Genomic DNA, 9956 nt, shown 5'->3' on the forward strand with positions numbered 1-9956 from the left:
TTGCACGGTGCGCTGCAAGACGGAGCTTCGCTTGTCACTTCTCCTACATAACTTTCTAACATTTCTGGGGTGTTAGAGGATGGCTTTGGGTTAGACCGCGAAGAGGTGATAGAAAGAACGTCAGGTTTTTTCTTTTTCTCTTTGCAAATCATTGCAAGCATTCGGCGGATGTCCTCTAACTCCTTAGAGCTGAGTTCCGTGCCTTTAAGCTTGTCTCTAGCGTGATTTCTTTTATTTTGATACCAGTATTTCTCTTTCTTTTCTCTATAGGAATCAGAAAGCTGGTTCGGAGCTGTTCGCTCATATCCCTTATGGGGATGTGATGGTTTCCCACGGCCCGCACCGCGGTTTTCTACGGGGTAATAGTCACGACCATACCCAGCCCTGTCCCGAGGGTTCCAGAAATCTTTGTCGTGATTTCTGTCTGGCCTGCGAGGAGGGTAGCTCTTGTATTGGTGTGAGGGCGGATGAGGTTTCGGGCCCTCACTGGTCCACGGAGTGGAGGAAGGGTCCAGGGCGGATCTTTGTGGATCGGCCTGGGTGGCACCTTCTAACTCTAAATGTGGGGAACTGGAGTCGACATTGAAGACTTGGGGTGTTTCGGACCGCCTGTTGGGAATTTGTTGGGTTTTGAGGAAACCTCTGAGTGCTAAATCACGCAGCTGCCTGCTAGACAGGGTGCGAGGGCAAGCTGAGACTCCCAACTGGTGACTGGTGTGGGGATGGAGGTTTTGGATAAATAGTGATTTGAAATTTAACTCTTCCTCCATTCCGGAGTCATTTCTAGGTCCGAAGTACGCCTGTCTGAGTCGGTTATAATATTGCTGAGGGGATTCCTGGCGTTGCTGTTTTATGTTCAAAGCAGCGGCCAGTCCGGTCTGTGACAGGTGATTGGAGAATTCTTCCTCCAATGCTTGGCACAGCACATCATATCGCGCTTTTACATAGTCTGGCTGACGTTCAATGAAGTTACTGACGTCTCGGTTGGAGGTCAGTTTAATCACATATAGTCTGTCATCTATGGTGATCCCGGGGAACCTTTGGAGGTAGAAGTCAATATCTTTTAGGTAGGAAAAGATATCATTAGAACCGTCAGGTTTGGGATCAAAGCGGGTTATATTACGCGCGATTTTATCTAGGTCCTTGTATGAGGGACCATGAGAGGGTAAAGGTTGAGGGGACCAGACACTGGGTTGCAGTGCTCTGGGTCTAGCAGGGCGTTGTAAGGGACGACTGACAGGAGACACAGGGGAGGGGGAAATACCCGTTGATACCAGAGGAGGTGCTGCAGCAGCTCTAAAGGTTACGGTCCCTGAGTCTGGTTCCTGATCCTCACTATCTTCCTGCTGGCCTTGTCTTTCTGTAGCGGCACTAGGTGGCACATTGGGTGTGACCTGGGGCAGCGTGTTCCCTTCAGCTATTTCGCTTTGAAGTCGACTTAGCTCTGCCTCTACCTTTGCCTGCTGTCGCCGTGACACGTCAAGCTCACGTTCGCTGGCTCTGAGCTGTACTACAGCGAGGAGGGCTATTTGACCTAAGGCCTCAGTTAGGGGCTTGCCCTTGAGGATGTCGGTTAAGTGGTTCTCTACCCACTTAGCCACCATGTGGTCACGATGGGCCTGTGAGGTTTTCTGCACAGTTTCTGCGAGTCCAGGCATCACATCACTGGTGATGCTGGTCAGAACAGAGAATGCCTCATCCCACAAACCTTCTACATATACTTCCGAAGAAAAAGTCCCTTCTGCCATGTTAGCTGTGTTTTTAACTGCGAGGTGTAACTTACTTCTATTTAGTTAGGATTAATTCCGTTAATCCCTTTTCTAACTAAATCTGAACTAAATTCACCTGTACCGAGTGCTCTAAGAGTAACTGCTAGTATGTATGGTGTTAGAGTTCACTTGTGAATCTCTAAGGGAAGTCTGTTAGTAGGAGAGGGTGGAGTGAAAGTTGCTATGCGCGAGTGAATAAAAGAAGAGAGAAAGAGAAAAAAAAATTTTTTTTCAATAATTAAAATTATTAAAAATTTTGAATTAAAGAATTTGTCGAAAAATTTGGATGAAGGAATTTTAATATTAAGTGAGTTTTATTATTAGATATAATTTCCAATTAAGGAATTATGAAAGTAAAAGAATTTTCCGAATTAAAGAATTATTAAGAATAGCGAGATTAAAAGACTCTCTCTTAACTGCGTTTGTGATCTGGTATCAAGTTAAAGTGTCAATCTCTAATTACTGCACACTGTCTGCTGTAGTTGTATCAACTTATTATGCTTCCAAGCCTTTACTTGTAATTATTCAGATGTGCAGAGTTTAGAGACAGCCACTAGAGCTGTGATACCAGGTCTTATCAGTGTGAACTGGTCGACAATTTCAATTGCGATAGCAAGTTTTCTCCACCAGAGGGTACTGAAGGTAAGTCTGAATGGCAACAGCGAGCTTCAGTATTTAAGTTGAACTTAAATTGTAATACCAGACTAGGACACCAGAGGGCGACAAGCAAGTTACAATGCAATAGCAGCAATGGACACCAGTCGGCGCTGGTGAGAGTCCCAATAGACACGGTACCAGCAGATACACTAACACAAATGGGAATTTCCACTGTAGCGGGAAGTTTCAACACTAGAGGGTGTTATCAGATTAAAATCTAAAATGGGATAAAGATTTTAAACGCTCAGATACTCTATCAAAAAAATAAAAATTAAAATTTTAAAAGGGGAACAGAGATTTTACACTAAGGTATTTTAAAAGAATTTCATCTGTAATGACAACTTTTAAACACCAGAGGGCTGCTAAACACTTATGTTGTCTCGGCGGACAACCTCCCAACCACTAGAGGGTGTACGGGAATCAAACGTCAAGGGTAGCACCACTTGACCACAAGGAGGAGCAAGGGAGGACACGCTTCAATAGACGCTAGTTATGAAGTATTTTTCCCTGCAATTACGCACTTATACCACAAGAGGGAATTTGTCTTCCTCTGTTTTGGGGGCGTTTTGAATTTCCCTCCTTAGTTTCAGCTCCGCCCCTTAAAAGGGGTTCGTTCCTTTCTGAATACGCGTTCAGTTTAACTGGAACAGCTGACAAGAGCAGATAGCTCTTCACACAAGCCGTATTTTCGGCTGTTTAATAACCTCCCAATCGCCTAGCGCGCGATCTCGTTATTAACGCTGGTAGCGACCCAGTTTAAAACGAACGGGGGTATTCGGTTCGGTGGTCTCTCGCCGGGATTCGCGGCCAAGGGGTCGAACCGAAGGCAAAGTCTTAAAAGCGGAGTTTCGCGCTATTTAGACGTGCCCAAGGCCTCAATTTAATGCATGCAAAATGGCGCAGAGCCGCGCTCTTTCAAAAACAACCAAGCTTATTTTCTAACCGGTATATATCACAGAACAGTTTTTCAGCAGTAACAAACACAACACGAAATTACCCACATCAAGCTTTGAACCTCAATCGTTATTCATCAACACACACAGTGGAAAGTATTTCATAAACCCAAGCTGATATTCAGTGTTTTGCAGTTTGCTCATTAAAAAGCCTTTTTCCTGCCTCGCGTGGGCGCCAATAAAATATATATATTTTATATGTAGTGGATGTTGGTCATACACCCCGATACATATACATATAATTTTATAATTTGTTTTATAGCCTTGACTTTATTCAAACTCCTCCAACCTCTGATATTTGACTTAATGAAATTAATTAAGATTTATAATTGGTTTAAGCAATTAAAACATTAATAATTAGTTTGAGAATGAATAATAATCATGCTAAATGAGTTCTTCAGGATTTTCAGAAATTCTAATGAATAAATTGCAAACACTGTGACTTCAAATAATGAGAGTTTTATTAATAAAAAGAAGATATTTAGTTAACATAGCACGACCTTGTAATCTCACGGTGTCCGGCAGGGGGAACTGATTTTGACCTTAAGGTGAGCTAGGCACTTCTAACTTGTGACTAAGGTTACTAACTAAGGTTTGATTAATACAGAATTTATCAAGAACTTAATTCGGTTTCAGCTCTGGAAATGCATAAGTTTAGCTTACTTTTCGTCGATTTTCACCACTCGTTTGGATGCAGAGGCTCTTTGGAGTCCTGGGAATGGAGGCGTCTCACTTAGTCTCGCGGTTCTTACCGCAGAAGCGTCCAGGCTGGTTTAGCGTGGAGGTCTTTCTTGTTGATTGAGTTGTCTCGGGCGTACCCGGAGTGTGATGACGCAGGCGGCAGGATCCTCTCTTCGGCCTTCGGTCCGGAGTGGGAGAGTCCAAAATATGGACGTTTAGACGAAAGTTCGCTGGTTGCTGCAGCTCCAGAACTGAAAAACCGCTTCAATAAACTCACTTATTCTAAGACTCTATGGTACCTCGGCAGTGTTTCCTTATTCTGGCCACGAATAAGTTCCCCTGCTTCGATTAGTCGTGAGATTAAGCTTAGGTAGGTAATAAACATAAACAAGATTAAAAGAAAAGAAAGATATTCAAATTACTCGACTTATTAGTTAAACTTCATACTCTTAGCTAATTTCGAGACGTCTCTCGTAAGCTTTTCTGAAGTCTCTGAGAGGGTTCCTTTGTTTCGTTGTCGGCGTGGAAGAGACAGCGTTTTTTTGTTGTTTAAGGTTTCTCGGATCTCCTCGTGGTCCTCTCTTTTTTCAGTGGTCCGTTACTTTGTAGAGTCCTCGCGACTCTTCAAACTTCGAACTCCTTGTCTGTCTTGCTGTTTGGCCTTTTCAAGGCTGGCGCGGTCACGCCCTAATGGGAGGCGTCCTCTTTCTGATTGGACGCGAGTCCAGACTCACGTGACTCTCGTGAGGGAGAGAGAGAGAGAGAGAGTAGGAGGAGGGGGTTTGACTCTGTGATTCATACATAAGGAATATGAGTTTCTCGTATCAAAATTCTTATACCTGTTATCAACCTATAACAATGAGTACATTGGACTATTAATATCAGACATTTACATAAGGTCCCATCTTGAGTACATTGTTCACGTCCAATTCGTGATGATACGCTGAAAAATAAAACATTAATCCATTTTCTCTCATTCAGAGACAAAACTGATCTTTGTAATAGAAACAATCGGCATTATACATCATTTCATTAGAAGGTAGGCATTCATCTGAGGGTACAGAAAGTGACATTCATACGTTCGTTTATACACAAATAATTCAGAGATCGACTATTTTCGCTATTGTCTTGCGGCGACTCTGAGCGAGGCGTAGTTCCGCCAGTGTCCATTTGGTGTCGTTGTTGATCCGTGCTTTTGGTTGGTGATTCACGGGAGTTCACTCGAGGTCACTTTGGTTTGAACATCTGTTGATCCCCGTGAAAGATAAGGGATATTGAGGCGCCACTTTGTCATAGGCGGCCGTAAAAGCTCTCTTCTTTGTTTGAAGTTCCTGTCTCTCTAAAAGCATCATAAAAGTTATCTCGAGTTCCTGAAGAGGTTAGGGGATCCAGATGCCATATGTTACGTTAAAGGGTTCTTTGATGCTCTTAGCTTATGAGTGTGCGTGTGTGGGGGCTTTGCACCCGTTGTTCAAACAGTCCTGTGGAATGTTGACTTCGGGACCAGACGAAGGTCCTGGTCAGAGTGAGAAAGGTTTAATTTAAAACCTTTCATTTCATTATTCCTTCATTGTCCAATATTCATATTTGGTCCATACTCCACTACAATAACTATAAATGTGCACAAAATAATCAGAATATATTTATTATTCCTACTCTGTGAATACAGGGTTCACATGAATTATTTCATGAGAATCGCATCATTTCTACAGAGTTCCCAAAGTCCACTGAGAGCAAGAGTCTATGTTTTCCAGCCAGAGTGTTTATCCTAAAACATACAAGGCTTCAACTGCTCTGATTATGATCCTCGTTCTCATTCATACAGCTCATGATTGTTGTTTTTTAATTTGTTCCTTGCAAATTTAGTGCTTTAAAAGCCACCTAAAAGTTGTACTAGAATGATGGGTCATTTCTTAGCATCTTTCTTAGAATCATACAGTGTACAAACAGCTTTCTGTCCAATGCACAAGTATAGAATAGCTTGTAGGGTCATACTAGGTTTGGTGGAAAAATGCAAACTAACAATGAAATGAGTAACATAAACGGTTAATCTGAAATGATTATGATACACGGTATTAATATGTGGTGATTATGATGGTACAGAACATGCTGTGATTGAAGCATGACCCTTGTAAAGCTGTGCTTTGCAGCAAATTTCTTTAGTTCAAGAAGTTTAACCGAAATGTAAATGTGCATCCTGTTTGGGACAGGGCGACTTGACCTGACTCTCTGCAAGACATAATGCTGACTGTGGAGAAGTGAGAGAGTAGATGGTAATAGAAAGATGTATGGCCTAATAATCCATAATCCACTGACCTCCTAAAAGAATGGGTTGATGTCATGTCAGTAGAGGACCTTCACTGCACTGTGCACATGCATCAAGGGCCTGATAAAGCTTTTGAAACCAATTGGATTTGATGGTTTTAAGTAAAAAGCTAACCCAGTAAACAAGGAACGTCCCTGGACGTTCAAAACAGGTCTAAAAGTAGTCCGTCCGTCAAGGACATATTTTAAACGTCAATGGACGTCCAAAATCCATCTTAAAAAGTTAGTTAAGTGGTGACCAATCGATAACGTCAGTGGACGTCCAAAACGCGTTTTATACGAGTAATTTATTTCAGGACCAATTAATAACGTCAATGGACGTCCAAAATACGTCTAATAGTCGTCTTTTCAATGTCTGTGTTTGGACGTCTTTTCAATTTTCATTTTCAACCTTAAGAGAACGTTGATTAGACTGCAGTCATTACGTTATTTCAACGTTGAATCAACGGCTAATTGTTTACTGGGAAAGCTTGTGTCTATCTATTGGGGAATGGTCACTCTGTGGCTCAGGTCATCCTCTCACCTTCAATAATATTTGTGCATTCTGAGCCTCATATATCATTGACTAAATTTCCTGAGGAGTGCAAAGATCTGGCTCCGTAGCTGTGCAAGTGCCCCTCCTTGGATGATTGACGGGATCATGGAGGAGGGGTGCAAAAATGTGAAAATTCTGAAGTGTTCCACGTCCAGTACACGGCTGTGGTTTCTGTTTTATCATTGACTTGAACACACACACAAACCAGAGCGGTGTAAGGGTTTCAGTACCTCCTGAGGATCTGGCTGCAGTTCCAGACTGTTTATGCACAAAAAGAAATTATGAAATTGTGGTTGATTATATCCGCCCAACCTGTAGTAGTTAATTCTAATGTATTCAGTAAAGAAATGTATGCTTTGCGGGAACGTATACCTCTGTGGCACGTGGTTTGCTGAAATGTGTGTGGGTTGTGGCAGCAGAAGAACAAGCTCTCCTAGCTTCCAGAGATATTTTGATGTTGGCGGTTCAAGTTGTCAACGATTTTTTTTAGAACAGAAAACATGTCATTTTTTAGTGGAATGACATATTCCACTAAAAAAATAAATATGTTTATTCCTGTGTTTTTGATTTTTGAATGATTTGGTAATGCAGGAAGTTTCTTACATTTACAGGTAAACATATTGGTCACACTTCACTCATGGCTTTATTAAAAGCAATTCTTTTGTCCAAAGCTGTTGCTGTGATTAAGTGTCAGTCTCACACTTAGGACACTTCAGAGTTTGCTAAGGGCAACGTCCTTACAGATGCAGCAGCCAAGCATGCATGCACTCAAAATGACGCCCAACCTGTCTGTTTCGTTTAACTTGTTTCTCAGTCCTCAGGCAGTACTGCTTGGTGTAAAGCTGGCTCTGTTTTCAAAAGAGGCGTTAGATGGACCACGTCAGCCCTTTGCATATTTTCTCGATGTTGCCAAATTGTCTCATGGTAGAGACCATGCCTCTAAAGGCTCAATGGTTACAGCACTACAAAAGTACTGGTACACAAGAGATTTCCAATTTCCACTCAGAAACTTTGTGAGAAGTGCCTAATGCAGCACAAGGGATTAAAGTAACACCAGGGGCACATCCTCCACCCTATGAGCCATTTGAACGTTTACAGATGGACTTTTTTTCTGTGAGGCAAAGTGTTGTTTGGTGATAGTGGACATGTTCTCCAAATACGAGGAATGTTTCCCTACCAGAAAGCAAGATGTACAGGTGGTAGCAAAAGTCTCGGTGCACATTATTCTTCATTGGGGTATTCCCTGACACATGTGCATATAATCCACAAAGTGCAGGTGCAGTGGAAAGGGAAAATGCAACGATCAAAAGCAAAGTACAGAAATGTTGTGCAGGGACAGGGCTTAACTGGGTGCAGGCTTTGCCACTGGTCTTAATGTATATGTGCATGTGAATCGGAGTCAGAGCTGGTTTAACCCCATTTTAAATTTTGTCTGGGTGTTGATAAAAGATCACAGACATAAGCACTGGACAAAAGATCACAGACATGAGCACACAAGCAACAGCAGTGGCTGGGTCCATTCCAAGTACTGCTGACTACGGAAACTGCCGTGAAAGTTGAGGGACATGCACCTTGGATCCACGTGACACACTGCAAGAAAGCTTCAACGTTACAAAGCGACAACAATCCTGTAAAGCAAGAATGAATATTTTTTGAGTATTAATCATTTGGTTGATGTTATTGGCACCAACTTTGTCAAGGCCATTTCAGAGTTCAGGCTATCGTAGCACAGACACCATACCATCAGGTATTAATCTCTGGCATCAGAAATCCAAATACACTGTTATAACAGCTACTAATTCGTTTGTATGAGCGCTTGTGAAGTTCCTTACAATGCCACCACTTGTGCCAAATACATGAGACACATGCACCCTGACCCATTAAACTTACAATGTGTATTGCGCTGCAATGAAAGTGAACCATGTGATGAGGACATTCTAGATCAGTCAGGGCAGGGAGGTTATATGTGTCCTAGGGATTGTGCTTTAGCCGTAGGCTCAAAAATGTTCAATTATTCAGTAATCCAACATGAATGTCCCTCTTGGTTTAATGTCCCTTTTAATGTTATCTCCTACAGGAATGAATGAAAGTCCAGATGAATATATCTACAATCTGGACGCACCTTATGAATGTTACACATGAAATTTGTCCAAAGATGTTCTGCAGAGCATTCACCCTAGCCATGAACTAATGCCATTCACAGCTGAATTACATGAATTCTCTGGCATTCATAATGATTAGATGGCTCATATTTTGGCAAGTGGGGGGCTTTGGGGCTGAGATTTGCTATCACAGATCATTTCATTGATAGTAATGGCAGCAATTGGGGATGATGTTATCTTTTGCATTTTATTACTTTACATTGATTTATGATTAAATTGTTGTCCATATTACATGTTTTATTAATCATTAAAAAGCAGGGAGGAATGTGATGAAAAACCGGAGCACCCGGAGGAAACCCACGCAGACACAGGGAGAACACACCACACTCCTCACAGACAATCACCCGGAGGAAACCCATGCGGACAGGGGGAGAACACACCACATTCCTCACAGACAATCACCCCGAGGAAACACACGCAGACCACACCACACTCCTCACAGACAGTCACCCGGAAGAAACCCACGCGGACACGGGGAGAACACACCACACAGACAGTCACCCGGAGCGGGAATCAAACCCACAACCTCCAGATCCCTGGAGCTTTGTGACTGCGATACCTACCTGCTGCGCCACCGTGCAGCCCTGAAATGATTATAAAACACAGTATTAATATATGGTGATTATGATGGTACAGAACATGCTGTGCTTGAAGCCTTTTGAGAAGGGAAAAGTGCTTTGCAGTACATTTCTTTAGTTAGATTTAGGGATGTGATTTAGATTTATGGCCCCCTCCAGGGTGTAATCCCGCCTTGCGCCCAATGATTCCAGGTAGGCTCTGGACTCACCGCGACCCTGAACTGGATAAGGGTTACAGACAATGAATGAATGAATGAATTTAGATTTAGGGATGACAATTGCCATAACACTAGGAA

This window comes from Hoplias malabaricus, chromosome 2, assembly GCF_029633855.1.
Source record: "Hoplias malabaricus isolate fHopMal1 chromosome 2, fHopMal1.hap1, whole genome shotgun sequence".
Lineage (NCBI taxonomy): Eukaryota > Metazoa > Chordata > Actinopteri > Characiformes > Erythrinidae > Hoplias > Hoplias malabaricus.